The sequence below is a fragment of the Hyperoodon ampullatus genome (assembly GCF_949752795.1).
Source record: "Hyperoodon ampullatus genome assembly, chromosome: 9".
Taxonomy (NCBI): Eukaryota; Metazoa; Chordata; class Mammalia; order Artiodactyla; family Ziphiidae; genus Hyperoodon; species Hyperoodon ampullatus.
Genome location: NC_136922.1, coordinates 25,575,626 through 25,591,892, shown reverse-complemented (window position 1 = coordinate 25,591,892; position 16,267 = coordinate 25,575,626). Strand labels below are relative to the sequence as shown.

The 16,267-nt window shown below is 37.7% G+C and overlaps 1 pseudogene across 1 annotated transcript; it reads left to right on the top strand.

Moving 5' to 3' along the window:
* Positions 1 to 14,465: 14,465 nt before the first annotated feature.
* Positions 14,466 to 14,828, top strand: LOC307057804 (CST complex subunit TEN1-like; annotated as a pseudogene). Its single transcript has one exon. The product of its transcript is annotated as a CST complex subunit TEN1-like (transcript).
* Positions 14,829 to 16,267: the final 1,439 nt, after the last annotated feature.

The window sequence follows — 16,267 nt, the reverse complement described above, 5'->3', positions numbered from 1 at the left end:
ATAAGAAATGTTTAACAAAGACCTAGAAGAACTAAAGATAAACAGTGATGAACAACACAATAACTGAAATGAAAATTACACTAGAAGGAATCAATACCAGAATAACAGACAGAAGAACAACTAAGTGAGCTGGAAGATAGAATGGTGGAGATAACTACTGACCAGCAGAATAAAGAAAAAAGAATGAAAAGAATTGAGGACAGTCTCACAGACCTCTGGGACAACACTAAATACACAAAAATTCGAATTATAGGGGACCCAGAATGAGAAGAGAACGGGTCTGAAAAAAGATTTGAAGAGATTAGTAGAAAATGTCCCTAACATGGGAAAGGAAATAGCCACCCAAGTTCAAGAAGTACAGAGAGTCCCATACAGGATAAACCCAAGGAAAAACACACCAAGACACATATTACTCAAACTAACAAAAATTAAATTCAAAGAAAAAATATTATAAGCAACAAGGGAAAAGCAACAAATAACATACCAGGGAGTCCCCATAAGGTTATCAGCTGATTTTTCAGCAGAAACTCTGCAAGCATGAAGGGAGTGGCAGGACATTTAAAGAGATGGAAAGGAAAAACCTACAAACAAGATAACTCTACCCAGCAAGGATCTCATTCAGATTCAACAGAGAAATCAAAAACTTTACAAACAAGCAAAAGCTAAGAGAATTCATCACCACCAAACCAGCATTACAACAAATGATAAAGGAACTTCTCTAGGTGGAAAACACAAGAGAAGAAAAAGACCCACAAAAACACACCCAAAACAATTAAGAAAATGTAATAGGAATATACATGTCAATAATTACCTTGAATGTAAATGGATTAATTGCTCCAATTAAAAGACACAGACTGGCTGAAAGGAGATAAAAACAAGACCTGTATATATGCTGTCTACAAGAGACCCACTTCAGACCTAGGGACACATATAGAATGAAAGTGAGGGGATGGAAAAGATATTCTATGCAAACGGAAATCAAAAGAAAGCTGGACTAGCAATACTCATATCAGGTAAAATGGACTTTAAAATAGAGACTGTTACAAGAGATAAGGAAGGATACTACATAATGATCAAGATATCAATCCAAGAAGAAGATATAACAATTATAAATATTTATGCACCCAACATAGGAGCATCTCAATACATACAGCAAATGGTAACAGCCATAAGAGAGGAAAACAACAGTAGGACAGTAATAGTGGGGGACTTTAACACCCCACTTATACCAATGGACATATCATCCAGGCAGAAAATAAATAAGGAAACACAAGCTTTAAATGACACAATAGGCAAGATAGATTTAATTGATATTTATATGACATTCCACCTGAAATTGGCAGAATACACTTTCTTCTCAAGTGCACATGGAACATTCTCCAGGATAGATCACATCTTGGGTCACAAATCAAACTTCAGAAAATTTAAGAATATTGAAATTGTATCAAACATCTTTTCTGACCACAATGCTAAGAGATTAGACATCAGTTACAGGAAAAAAAACTGTAAAGAATACAAACACATGGAGGCTAAACAGTACATTACTAAATAACCAAGAGATCACTGAAGAAATCAAAGAGGAAGTCAAAAAATACCTAGAGACAAATGACAACAAAAATATGACAACCCAAAACCTATGGGATGTAGCAAAAGCAGTTCTAAGAAGGAAGTTTATGCAATTCAATCTCACCTCAATAAACAAGAAAAATCTCAAGCAAACTATATAACCTTACACCTAAAGCAACTAGAGAAAGAAGAACAAAGAAAACCCAAAGTCAGTATAAGGAAATAAATCATAAAGATCAGAGCAGAAATAAATGAAATAGAAACAAAGAAAACAATAGTAAAGTTCAATAAAACTAAAAGCTGGTTCTTTCAGAAAATAAACATAATTGATAAACCTTTAGCCAGACTCATCAACAAAAAAGGGAGAGGACTCCAATCAATAAAATTAGAAATGAAAAAGGAGAAATTACAACTGACACTGCAGAAATACAAAGGATTATAAGACACTACTACAAGCAACTATATGCCAATAAAATGGACAACCTGGAAGAAATGGACAAATTCTTGGAAAAGTACAACTTTCCAAGGCTGAACCAAGATAAAATAGAAAATAGGAACAGACCCATCACAAGTAATGAAATTGAAACTGTAATTTAAAAACTTCCAACTAACAAAAGTCCAGGACCAGATGTCTTCACAGGAGAATTCTATGAAACACTTAGAGAACAGCTAACACCTATCCTTCTCAAACTCTTCCAAAAAATTTCAGAAGGAGGAGAACTCCCAAACTTGTTCTAAGAGGGTACAATCACCTTGATACCAAAACCAGGCAAAGATATCACAAAAAAAAATTATAGACCAATATCACTGATGAACATAGATGCAAAAATCCTGAACAAAATACTAGCAAACAGAATCCAACAACACTTTAAAAGGATCATACACCATGATCAAGTGGGATTTATCTCAGGGATGCAAGGATTCTTCAGTATATGCCAATCAATCAATGTGATATACCATATTAACAAATTGAAGAATAAAACCATATGATCATCTCAATAGATGCAGAAAAAGCTTTTGACAGAATTCAACACCAATTTATGATAAAAACTTTCCAGAAAGTGAGCATAGAGGGAACCTACCTCAACATGATAAAGGCCATATATGACAAACCCACAGCAAATATCATTCTCAATTGTGAAAAACTGAAGACATTTCCTCTAAGATCAGGAACAAGACAAGGGTGTTCACTCTAATCACTATTATTGAACTTAGTTCTGGAAGTCTTAGCCATGGCAATCAGAGAAGAAAAAGAAATAAAAGGAATACAAATTGGAAAAGAAGAAGTAAAACTGGCACTGTTTGCAGATTGCATAATACTATATATAGAAAATGTTAAAGATGTCACCAGAAAACTGCTAGAGGTCACAATGAATTTGGTAAAGCTGCAGGATACAAAATTAATACACAGAAATCTCTTGCATTCCTATACATTAACAATGAAAGATCAGAAAGAGAAATTAAGGAAACAATCCCATTCACCATCGCAACAAAAAGAATAAAATACCTAGGAATAAGCCTACCTAAGGAGGCAAAAGACCTGTACACAGAATATGTAAGATACTGATGAAAGAAATCACAGATGACACAACCAGATGGAGAGATATACCATATTCTTGGATTGGAAGAATCAGTATTGTGAAAATGACAATACTACCCAAAACAATCTGCAGATTCAATCCAATCCCTATCAAATTACCAATGGCATTTTTCACAGAACTAGAACAAAAATTTTACAATTTATATGGAGACACAAGAGACCCTGAATAGCCAAAGCAATCTTGAGAAAGAAAAACGGAGCTGGAGGAACCAGACTCCCTGACTTCAGACTATACTACAAAGCTACAGTAATGAAGACAGTATGGTACTGGCCCAAAAACAGAAAGATAGATCAATGGAACAGGATAGAAAGCCCAGAGATAAACCCACACACCTATGGTCACCTAATCTATGATAAAGGAGGCAAGAATATATAATGGAGAAAAGACATCCTCTTCAATAAATGGTGCTGGGAAAACTGGACAGCTACATGTAAAAGAATGAAATTAGGACACCCCCTAACACCATACATGAAAATAAACTCAAAATAGATAAAAACCTAAATATAAAGCTGGACACTATAAAACTCTTAGAGGAAATCAGAAGAAGAACACTCTTTGACATAAATCACAGCAAGATCTTTTTTGACCCACCTCCTAGAATAATGAAAATAAAAACAAAAATAAACACATGGGACCTAATTAAACTTATAAGATTTTGCACAGCCAAGGAAACCATAAACAAGATTAAAAAAACAATGCTCAAAATGGGAGGAAATATTTACAAATGAAGCAACTGAAAAAGGATTAATCTCCAAAACATACAAACATCTCATTCAGTTCAATATCAAAAAAAAAACCCAATCAAGAAATGGGTGGAAGACCTAAATAGATATTTCAGCAAAGAAGACATACAGAAGGCCAAGAGGTACAAGAAAAGTTGCTTTACATCACTAAATATTAGAGAAAGGCAAATCAAAACTACAATGAGGTATCAGCTCACACCAGTCAGAATGGCTATCATCAAAAAAATCTACAAACAGTAAATGTTGGAGAGGGTGTGGAGAAAAGGAAACCCTCTTGCACTGTTGGTGGGAATGTAAATTGATAGAGCCACTGTGGAGAATAGTATGGAGGTTCCTTAAAAAACTAAAAATAGAACTACCATATAACCCAGCAATCCCACTACTGGGCATATACCCTGAGAAAACCATAATTCAAAAAGACACAGGTACCCCCAATGTTCACTGCAGCACTATTTACAATATCCAGGACATAGAAGCAACCTAAATGGCCATCAACAGATGAATGGATAAAGAAGATGTGACACATATATACAATGGAATATTACTCAGCCATAAAAATGAACGAGATTCTGTCATTTGTAGAGATGTGGATGGACCTAGAGTCTATCATACAGAGTGAAGTAAGTCAGAAAGAGAAAAACAAATATCATATATTAACTCATATATGTGGAATCTAGAAAAGTAGTACAGATGAACCTATTTCCAGCACAGGAATACATACGCAGATGTAGAGAATGGATGTGTGGACACGGAGGGGGCAGGGGAGGGTGGGATGAATAGGGAGATAAGGTTTGACACAAATACACTACCACGTGTAAAGTAGATAGCTAGTGGGAAACTGTGGTATAGAGCAGGGAGCTCAGCTCAGGGCTCTGTGATGACCCAGATGGGCGGGACAGGGGCGATGGGGGGGAGGGGTCCAAGAGGGAAGGGATATATGTACACGTATAGCTGATTCACTTTGTTGTACAGCAGAAACTAACACAACATTGTAAAGCAATTATACTCCAATAAAAATTCTTTTCAAAACAGAAATTCAGGCAGGAGTTATAAATCTGGAAGTGACTGGTATACAGATGGCACAGAATATTAAAAATAATTTCTAGATGTATTGAGTACTAAATCACCATGTTAAGTGTTTTACATGTGTCATCCCAATTAATAGTCAAAACACCTGTTAACCTAAATATTATCAACTCCCTTTTACAGGTGATGAATCTGAGACTCAGGAAGTTAAGCAACTTGCCAAGCAAAGATCATAAAGCCTGTAAGTGAATTTAAAACCTTGCATTCTTCCTGAAGACTCTGCACTCATAACCACTATGTTATATTCATGACATACCATAAGAGGGAGGAAAATATAACACAAGACTTAATGCTAAGTAACTTGGCTTTAGAAGACAGGTAAATAAAAATAATAGGTAAAATTAACTAAGAATTCCTGACCAGAAATGTAAGCAGAAAACCAGAATAATGTATCGTGTAAACCAAGGAAAAATAACTCCAAGAAGGAAGGAATTGTTTAGCTTTTTCAAGTAGTGCTGAGGTGAGTGGTAAGATGAGGACTGAAAATATGCATGGGACCCCACAGTTAGGAGATCAATTATGTTCTTGCAAGAAGAGTTTTCATGTACATGTAGAAGCCAGAATGAAATGAATAAGTCAATAAGGCTGAGAGTGATCTTGCCCTGGACATATTTTGTACTTCAAACAAGAATAATAATAGTAGAATCAAAAAAAAGAAATATTCATGCTCAGTAACAAGAAGAGAAGAGAAATGCAGACGTCAGTGCTAAAGCTGTGAGCCTTCTGGTTCCTCAGACCAGGGAGCAAAAACTATCTCCTGGGTAGGAGAAAAATAGGGGAAAGACCCCAAGGCTTGGAGTGTGCCAATCACTGCCTACCTGCCTACTCTCAGAGAAAGAAAAGGTACTGTACCCAATCTAGACCAGGAGCTAAAGGTCTTAGAAACTGTGCCTAAGGAAGACGGAATCTCCTCACCAGGAATTCATTGGAGCTGGCTCCAGGGCTGCATCTGCACAGGGAAAAACCCCTCACCTGTTTTGAAGACACGGTTAGACCGGGACCTGGTGGAAGAGGCTGTGAAAACACAGAAAGAGATAAGCATGGGGTGAACCAAAAGAGAGGGAAGAAATTAAAGACATTTTCTATGAATAATAAATGCTGGAGAGGGTGTGGAGAAAAGGGAACCCTCCTACACTTCTGGTGGAAATGTACATTGGTTCAGCCACTATGAAGGATGGTATGGAGGTTCCTTTAAAAACTAAAAATAGAGCTACCATATGATCCTGCAATTTCGCTCCAGGACATATATCCAGAGAAAACTAATTTGAAAAGATACATTCACTCCAGTGTTCATAGCAGCACTGTTTACAATAGCCAAGACATAAAAGCAGCCTAAATGTCCATCAACAGATGAGTGGATAAAGAAGATGTGGTACATATATACAGTGGAATGTTACTCAGCTATGAAAAAGAACAAAATAATGCCATTTGCAGCAACGTGGATGGACCTAGAGATTATCATACTAAGTGAAGAAAGTCAGACAGAGAAAGACAAATATCATATGATATTACTTATATGTGGAGTCTAAAGTATGATAAAAGTGAACTTATCTACAAAACAGAAACAGACTCACAGACATAGAAAACAAACTTATGGTTACCAAAGGGGAAAGGGGTAGGGATAAATTAGAAGTTTGGGATTAGCAAATACAAACTATTATATATAAAATAGATAAACAACAAGGTCCTGCTATATAGCACAGGGAACTATATTCAATATCTTGTAATAAACCATAATAAAAAAATATGAAAAAGAATATAGATATAGAGATATAAAACTGAATCAATTTGCTGTACACCAGAACCTAACACAACATTGTAAATCAATGATACTTCAATTTTAAAAAAAGAAATTGAAGACATTTTAAAAACAGATATTCAAAATAGGTCTGTAAGCCACAATAAAAAATGTTTGATGCAATCTAATGTTAAGAAAAGCAACCAGTAAGATGAGTCATTGAAACATGAATGCATTTCTAATGAACTTACTTTCATGCAACACTATGACTTTAAGTACATTTTGGATGAGATAAATGAAGACAATGCCCATTAAAATAAAACACAAATATGTATATGTATAACTGAATCACTTCACTGTACACCTGAAACTAACACACTGTAAATCAATTATACTTCAATATAAAATAAAAACTTTTTAAAACCCACAAATTTGTAAAAGAAAAATAGACATAAGTAAAACTGCAATTAGTGTATATATGTGTGTGTGTATATATATATATATATATATATATATATATATATATATATATATATCAGACTTACTATTTTCCAGGTAAAGAATATTACATCTACTAATTCATTTCATCTGTATAACAATTCATAAGGCAGCTACCGTTTTTATCATTTCATTTAAAAGACCAGGAAACTGGGAAACAAACATGGTCAGTGCATTGCCCCAGGTTGCACAGGTAGTAAGTGACAAGGTGGCATTTGTACCCATGCAATCTGCTTGCATGATCCATGCTCTTAAAAACTGCTCTTTTACTGTTTTCTCGTCTCTCCATTGTTTCCCTCCTCACTCCATCCTCCTATTTAATTATGTTATTCACTCAAGTTTACTGTTTATTATTGTCTGATCAATTTGTAAAGGAATAAAAGTAGTGTCATATATATTATTTTTCCCTGAAGTTCTTTGTATATTGTAAGTTTTTAATTTATGTGTTTCATAATGTTATGCAAGTAAATCAATAATGATTTTTTAGAAGGTTAAAAATTTTTAGACATATAGAAAGAACAGAAAGATCTTCTTCAAATATCCAGAAATTATTTCTCTTCTGTGACCACCATTCAGAGGTATTACTTCCAGATTCCTTCTTCACTATATATTTCTTTGCTACATACTTACACACATATACACCTATATATAAAGACATATTTTTAAATAATTTTTCCTTAATTTTTTTTCCAATTAAAAGTGTATGTAAGTGTTTCTTTCATGTTAGAACTACTAACTATGTGTCACTCTTAAATTGTTGTGTCCCACAATATAGACACACTAAAACTTTATTAACAATTTTCCTATTGATATTTATTATTCCAATTTTTTGCTATTATGATACATTCTTAAAAGAATATTCTAATTCATGCCTCCTTTCTAATATCTATGCATAATATTATTTCTATAAAATAGAAACCTAAAATTAGAAGTTTTATTACTAATAAGACTATTTATTCATGTAAATGTTACTTCTTGTACTTCTAATTCTATGCATTGCAGTTTATTTATGTAACAACAGCATTGGTTTATTTTGTTTTGTCTTACTAGTCCACAGAAGTTCTTAATACATTCTGCATGTTAACCTTGTCTAAAATAAGCTACAATTTCTTCTATTCTGTCACAACTTTTTGATTTGTTAATGATATCTTTTTTCCTATTGAAATGTCAATTTTCTTTTGACTTCTGAGCTTTGTTGTGTCTAAAATAAGAAGTCCATTCCTCAAGACAATCTATATTCTCTTGTGTTTGTTTTCTTATAATACTAAGGTCCTCTATAATAGGGAAATTTAATCACTTCCCCTTGGTTATTTTCACTAATGTGTTTGGACCTCCCTGGTGTTATTTACCTCTTGTCCCTACCATGCTTTATCCTTGCTGGCTATTTATTACTCAATTTGACTTTTATTTGATTCATTAAGGGTCTCAACAATTCTGCAGTTATTCTTCCCAGAGACTGAATAGTCAACTGTACCATCGTATCACACACACCAGCTACCAGCTGTGACTCCAGAAGAGACTCTTGCTAGTGATTCTCTCTGCCATATCGATGTCACACACCTCCATCTGCAGGAAGATCTGGACTTAGCTCTAGTTTTCCCCAGGCTGCGGCTTACAATGCTGTGGCTTTGGTGATCTGAAATGAGATCTGTGTGTAGCATTCTCTGAATCTTAATCTATAAATCAAGGGACAGTGCGAGGTTTGCCTTCACTCCCTTACCATAGATGCTCATGTCTTCAGGAGGAAGACTTTGCCAGCCAGCCTCTCACGCCCACCTTATGTCTGGTGCTCCTGACATTGCATCCCTTGAAACTTCATCAAAGTGGTTGATGGTAAGCCTCCCTAGTCACCAGTGATAATAAGAATTTGTTTCCTTTTTGTCCTATTTGTATCAGCAGTTGGTTCTTTCATTGTGAAACATCTGTCCTCACACTGCCACTTACTTCAAAGATCATCTTGACTATCCTTTGAAATACTGCCTATATTTTTTTACGTTGACTGTAGATGAATACCATAATATAGACACACCTTTGATCTCTTCCCTCAGATTTATGCACATATTAGTTTCAATATTTTACCACTATTTTATTCTGGTTAACATCAATGTAATCATTGATGTATTTAATTGTTTGACTCCTCAGTTTATTCCTGTATAAAATGGGAAGTTGGACTATACCTAAGTATAACTAAATAATTTTAAAAGATTCATCCATCTACAAAAAAGAAAATGAAAATGTCCTCTCCTATTCAATTCCAGAAAGCTTATCAACTTCTTAGTATGGAAAAAAGAAACAAGGAAACAATCATAGGAAGTATTGTTGAAAACTAGAAGTTGCTCGAGTTTTTACTTACTCTGTGTTTTGTTTTATTTGTTGTTTTAAATTCCAACTGTCTTTGAAGTGGTGTACTAAATGTTAACACTTTCAAGGTAAAAGAAGGATCAGGACACACAGTTGATGATGTGGTGAGGTAGAAAAGAAAGGACTAGAAATACAGTACTAGCTAAGTGAGCAAACGAGAAGCTGAGAGCACATTCTAAAATCATGGAAGAAAGGCAGATGGACCAGGCCCTGGAAAATAGATTCAGGACTTGTAACGTCTGTGACGTGCTGGATGTGTAAAACATTGGGATTTTCCTGGCTTGATTTCAATTCCCACAAGCAATCTGTGAGGCTTATTTAACATTCTATTAGAGTTTTAATGACGAGACAGTATTTGTGCTCTTTGTGCCTCTTTCTGTAATTTTGTCTTGAGATGGTGCTAGTGGGAAGAATGTGTGCTTTTCAATATAGTACATATTCGCAGCTGTAGAGGTTGATCTATGATAAAATGTAAGGATCAGTCCTACACAAATCACTGAGCCTCATGACAGTGCATTATTACCATAAGAGCCTAGTCTTGGTTCAAATGTTCAGATTTATTATTTACCTACTCTTGCTGGGCAAGGACAAAAATAACTGAAAGAGATCTGAGCTGGCACTCAGGAGCAGAGCTGTGAGTAATAATATTGCATATGCTATTTCTAAACTATTAAATATGCATGTGGAATCGATAAGAGATATTTTAATATCCTGAGGAACAAAGATGTTTAGTGGCAAGAGAAAAGTGATTAAAAATATAAATTCAAAGCAATTAAGTAAATTTCCTAGAATCTTAAATTTGAGTCAAAATATTGGTACAAACTCAAATTTATTTTTTATTTACATTTATCTAGCTCTATGCCCTGAAAAGTCTTAGAAGAAATGACACCTTGTAGCACTAAACACCCTTTATAACCCAAGTGTGGTCTTCAAATACCAACCCCAATAAAAAGAGATCTGGGGGTTACATCAGCATTATGATGATGTGACTCACTCCTTTTTTCTGTCCCCTTCAAGTTACAACTAATTGGACATCCTTAACTGAAAAAAAGCATCTTTATACAGCCTACAAGGTCACCTGAGAGATCCATCCATCTGTGCCCCCATAAGTGGGCAGACTGGACCTCAGAGGCTGCAAAGTAAGGGGAGTGGCAGCAGATGTGGTGCTGGGTCAGGCACGGAGTGGGACAGCAGGACCTTTCTGGCAGAAGAAGTGAGGGTAAAAGCAGTGAGTGGGGGTCTGCCCTGCCATGTGTCCTGCAGCTAGAGGGATCTGTTCTCTCTGAGGAGAGACTTGGTGATGGGGGAAGAAAAGGAAAGGGAAGTAGGCAAAGAGATCTGAAAGGAAGCTCTCCTGCTGTCTCCCCAGATTCTGGCCCAGACCTCCAGGACCCCTCCCACCTGAGGATCCCTTACCAGACATGGACCCCCACCACCAGTACCAAAGCTCCAAATGCTAAGTACACACCTCCCCTCACTCTGCTCCCAGCCTTTCTTTTTACCATGTTCTGACCTTAGCTTCATCAGCTCCTATAAGAGAAACTAAAAACATGTGGATAGTGTAGCCTTCTGGAGGACAAAAGGAAGTCTCCTAACTGCCAGCCTGTTGAACTGTTAGAATCAAAATAAACAAAGCTTTACCTAAAAAAGAAAGGCTTTCACTATTTCAAATGCAGTGGCACAGGAACTATTCATCGAACACCATGAAAAATCATGTTAATATGGTATCACAATAAGAAAATGACAATTTTCCAGCAACCAAACACAAAGACATGGAATATCATGATCTAACTGATAAAGAATTCAAAAGAGCTGTTATGACAAAATTCAGTGAGCTACAGGAAAACTCATAAAGCTAATACAATGATCTCAGGAATAAAATTAATGAAGAAAAAAGTACTTTACCAAAGAGATTGAAACTCTCAAAAAGAACCAAACAGAAATTCTAGAGCTGAAGGACTCAGCAGATGAGATAGATGAGGAACACATTAGAACACATTGGAAATAATCAGATCAGATGGAAGAGAGAGTTAGCGAGCTGGACGATAGAATCTAGAAATGATTCAGATGGAAGAGGAGAGTGAACTAAGATTTTTAAAAAGTGAAGAAATTCTACAAGAACTATTTGATTCCATTAGAAAAGCCAAAATAAGAATAATGGGTATTCCAAAAGAGGGAGAGAGGGAGAAAGCAGCAGAGGGGGTATTTAAGGAAATAATAACTGAGAACTTCCCAAACCTGAGGAAGGAACTGAATATATGAGCCCATGAAGCCAATAGAAAACCTATTTATCTCAATGAAAAAGACCTTCTCCAAGACACATTATATTAAAACTGTCAAAAGTCAATGATAAAGAGAGAATTTTAATGGCAGCCTGGAGAAAAAATACAGTAACCTACAAGGGACCCACATTAGGCTATCATCAGACTTCCAGCAGAAACTCTACAAGCCAGGAGAAATTGGAAGGACATATTCAAAGTATTGAAAGATAAAAACCATCAGCCAAGAATACTAAATCCAATAAAGTTGTCCTTCAGATATGAAGGAGATATAAAAGCCTTCCCAGACAATAAAAGCTGAGGGAGTTCATCACCACTAGACCTCCCTTACAAGAACTGTTAAAAGGAAATGATGAAATAATAATGAAACAATATGAAACGAAACAAAACTCTTCAGTATGAAACAAAACTCTGATCAAGGTGATAAATAGTCAGAATTAGAAAGCTGTAACTCTTTTTTTTAGAATAGTATATTAAACTCCTAACTACAGCATAAAGGTTAAAGGAAAAAGATCATTAAATATATCTATAGCTACTACAATGTGGTAATGAAGTCACAGAATAAAAAGATAATTTGTGACATCAAAAATATTAAAAGGGAGGAATAAAATAATGGAACTTTTATAGGTGAATGAAGATAAATTGCTATCAGCAAATTTTATCTGAGATGTTTTATGTAAAATGCATGGTAACAACAAAGCAAAAATCAAAAGCAGAGATATAAAACATTAAAAAAGAGGAGACTGGGCAAATCACCATGGAAGAACCACCAACTCACAAAGGTAGATAGAAACAGAAGGAAAAAGAAACAATGGAAAAATAATGAGAAGGCAAAAGATAAAATAGCAGGAAAATATTCCTCATCTATCAATAATCACCCTAAATATAAATGGATTGAACTCACCACTCAAAAGGCAGAGTGGCTGGACAGATTAAAAGAAAACAAGACCCAAATATATGCTGCCTCCAGGAGACTCATCTCAGTGCTAAAGACACACATATACTCAAAGTGAAGGGATGGAAAATGATATTCCAAGCAAGTGGAAACCAAAAGGGAGCAGGCATAGATTTTAAGCCAAAAAGGGTAACAAGAGACAAAAGAAGGTCATTATGTAATGATAAAGGTGTCAGTACATCAAGAAGATATAACAACCATAGATATATATGTGCCCAACACCCAAGCACCAAAATATGGTGATGCTGTTTAAGGGTACAAACTTGTAGTGAGTAGTAAATAAGCCATGGAGATGGAATGCACAGCTTCATGAATATAGACAATAATATTGTACTATAATTGTGTAATATGATAAATATAGCTATAACAGCATCTATATTACAACATAAAATGTATCAAAGTAACATGCTGTACATCTTAAACTTACACAATGTTACATATCAAATTTATTCAATAAAAATAAAGTTTCCTAGATCTTATAGGAAGAGAAGCACTGAGTAAAAACCTTTTATGGCATTATTTTTTCCCAATCTAGCCCAACTGCTACACATTTGATGGTAGGTGTTTTGAAAGAAACAAAAAGATAAAGAAACGGAGGCAGAATGTCCCCCCCCCCCGCCCCGATAAAAGAATTTTAAAAAGATCTTGGATAATGTTTGATTATAAGACTAAACAAGAAGTATACAAGACCATGGGAAAGCAAGGAGATGCTCAAATAAGAGTCATGTGAAGAGACACAGCAGACTTCTACTTTCTGGTCCAACGTGAAAAGAGCTTGGAAGTCATCACAACAAGGAAAAAGCTGAACAAACTGAGAATCAACAACTCTTCTTAGATCCATCAGAGAACTGAGGCCACAGGTCAAATTGCTGCTCTGTAAACAGAGAGTCAGAGGGGTACCGAGAAGCACAGCTTACTGGGAGAGCAGACACCTGCTGATGGAGGCAGCACAGGTGGGAACTCAGGTATAACTGAGGAATTGCTGGAGGCTCAGTGTGAACTAGCCTGAGAGTTAAAAACACCAGGGCCCCCAGTCTTCGGGGTCCTTACACTTCTGTGGTTTTTAACACCAGGAGCCCTTCCAGGTTCTCGGGGTGAAGACTGCAGAAAGACATCCTGTGCTTGTGCTTCCAGGAGGAAAAGTGGAAAAATACATATTTGGAATGTACCCAGAGCACTCTGTTCTCCTAAAAACTGACTGCCTTCATAAGACACTGTTTTACCAGAGCCCAACAGACCCGGAGGAAGTAAATACCTCAATCAAACCCCTGTAGCCTTTAACGTGGGCCGGGGATATACCCTCCTCCTGCCCCGGCCTTACTGCTCACCTGCTGAGGAGGGGGTGCTGACAAGACTTGTCCAGGGCACAGCCCGTGGGCACAGCCTCACTAGAACACTGAAACCTGTTAAAAGATCCATTGAGGCGGGACAGACTGCAGCCGAGGCCGGCGAGTCCCCTGCTCTCAGCCAGGGGAGCCTCAGAGCAGCCCCCGCCCCCCGCAAGGGGACCCCAGAAGAAGGTCAAGAAACTGCCCTGGGGGAAAAGCGAGGCGCTCTCGGCACCCCGCCCCTCCCTCGTCACTTGGTCACACGGGGCGGAAAGAAGGAACCCAAGGACCCGACATCCAGACAGGAGCAATGATGCTGCCCAAACCTGGGATCTATTACTTCCCCTGGGAGGTCAGCGCCGGCCAAGTTCCTGATGGGGACACACAGCTGCAGGTTGTACAGCTACGACACGACGCAGTCCCGAGTGACCCTGATGGCTCGGCACAGATCTGAGCAGCACCCGACCCCCATCTGTACCAAGTTGGTGGAACCGTTACAAGCCCAGGTGGGCTCCTCTACACCGTCCTTGGGGAGCTGGATCACCAGAAGGATGGAGGCTGCATGGTGAAGGCCCGGGTGCTGGATTCTGTGGGAGGAATGAGTCTCTCCTGGTCAGAACAAGTCGTCCGGGAGTAGAGGCTGTACCAGCGAAAGAGGGACAGCAGCCAGTAGAGAGCAAAACGGCAGCTCGTGGCAACGCCCTTCCTCCTCCACGTGCCCTGGAGCTGCTGCAGAGGAGATGCAGGAGCTTCCCCGGAGTGACAGACTTCGGAGCTGGAGAGAAGAGGGGAGGGCTTGTTCATCGGGATGGTCCCAGAAATGGGAGCCTACAGATCAGAGGCTGGGCCTCGTGTGGGTCCTGGAAGGTTCCGGAAGGTCCTGGTGAATAAAGCCGCGTGGTGTGACGAAGAGGAAAAAAAAGAAGAAGATAAACTGAGGCATATTAAACATTTTAAGAGTTTATTTGAGCAAAAATCAGTTGAATCCGGCAGAGCCAACCAAGAAGTGGTTAGGAGCTTGGGAAGGGGCATTTATACAGCAAAGGCAGGAGCAAAGCAGTGAAGTTATGGATTGGCTGTTGCTTAAAGCCTCGTTGGCAGTTTGTGATTGGTTGTCATTCCCAGACTTGGATTTTGGTTTGCCGCCTTAGACCCCCGTGGCATCAGAGCCCCTTCCGTCCAAGGGCTTCATTGTTTAATGAAGTTAACAAATCTGATCATTGCAATTGTGTGTAAATGCCCACAAATACATACGTGTTCATAGTTGGCAAAAAAAAATCATTAAACTATCAGTTATCTCAAGATGCTCATTTAAAAAAAAATCATTCCATTTCTTAATTATTTGGTTTCTATGTCTAGAGTGAAGTGGCAGCTTAAAGTAATGGTGTTAGATTAGGGTGGGGAGGAGGAACCTCCAGCATTTCAGCTCTGACTCTGCAGTGTAACTTGCGTTAAGGAGTAGATTTTCTCATTTGTAATGAGTATACAATGCCAGCTTCTTAATGGGATTTTTATTAGTTTCCTCTGGTTGCTATAAAAAAATTGCTACAAACTTGGTGGCTTTTTTTTGGCTTTTTCGGGGGGGGGGACCCCGGTGCACAGCATGCAGGACCTTAGTTCCCCTGACCAGAGATCTAACCTGCAAACTTGGTGGCTTAAAACAACACAAATGTATTATCTTACAGTTTGGGAGGTCAGAAGTTCAAAATGGATCTCAATGGGCTAAAAGACCATTGAGGGTCTGCAGGGCTGAGCTCCTTCTGGAGGCTGTGGAGGAGGATCCATTTCCTTGTCTTTTCCAGCTTCTGGACACTGCCTGCATACCTTGGCTGGTGGCCCTTTCCTCCACCTTCAGGCAGCAATGGCTGGTCAAGTCCTTCTCGCTCTGACCGGGCTCCCCTCCCTCACTCTTTCACTTACAAGGACCCTTGTGATGCCACTGGGTCCACTCAGATAATCCAACATAATCACTCCATCTCAAGATCCTTAAATCAATTATATCTGCAAATTCCCTTTTGCCGTGTAATCTAACATAAATCCAGGTCCCTAGAATTAGAGTGTGGACATCTGGGGAGTCAATATTCTATTCTGCCTATGACAATATTATTGAAC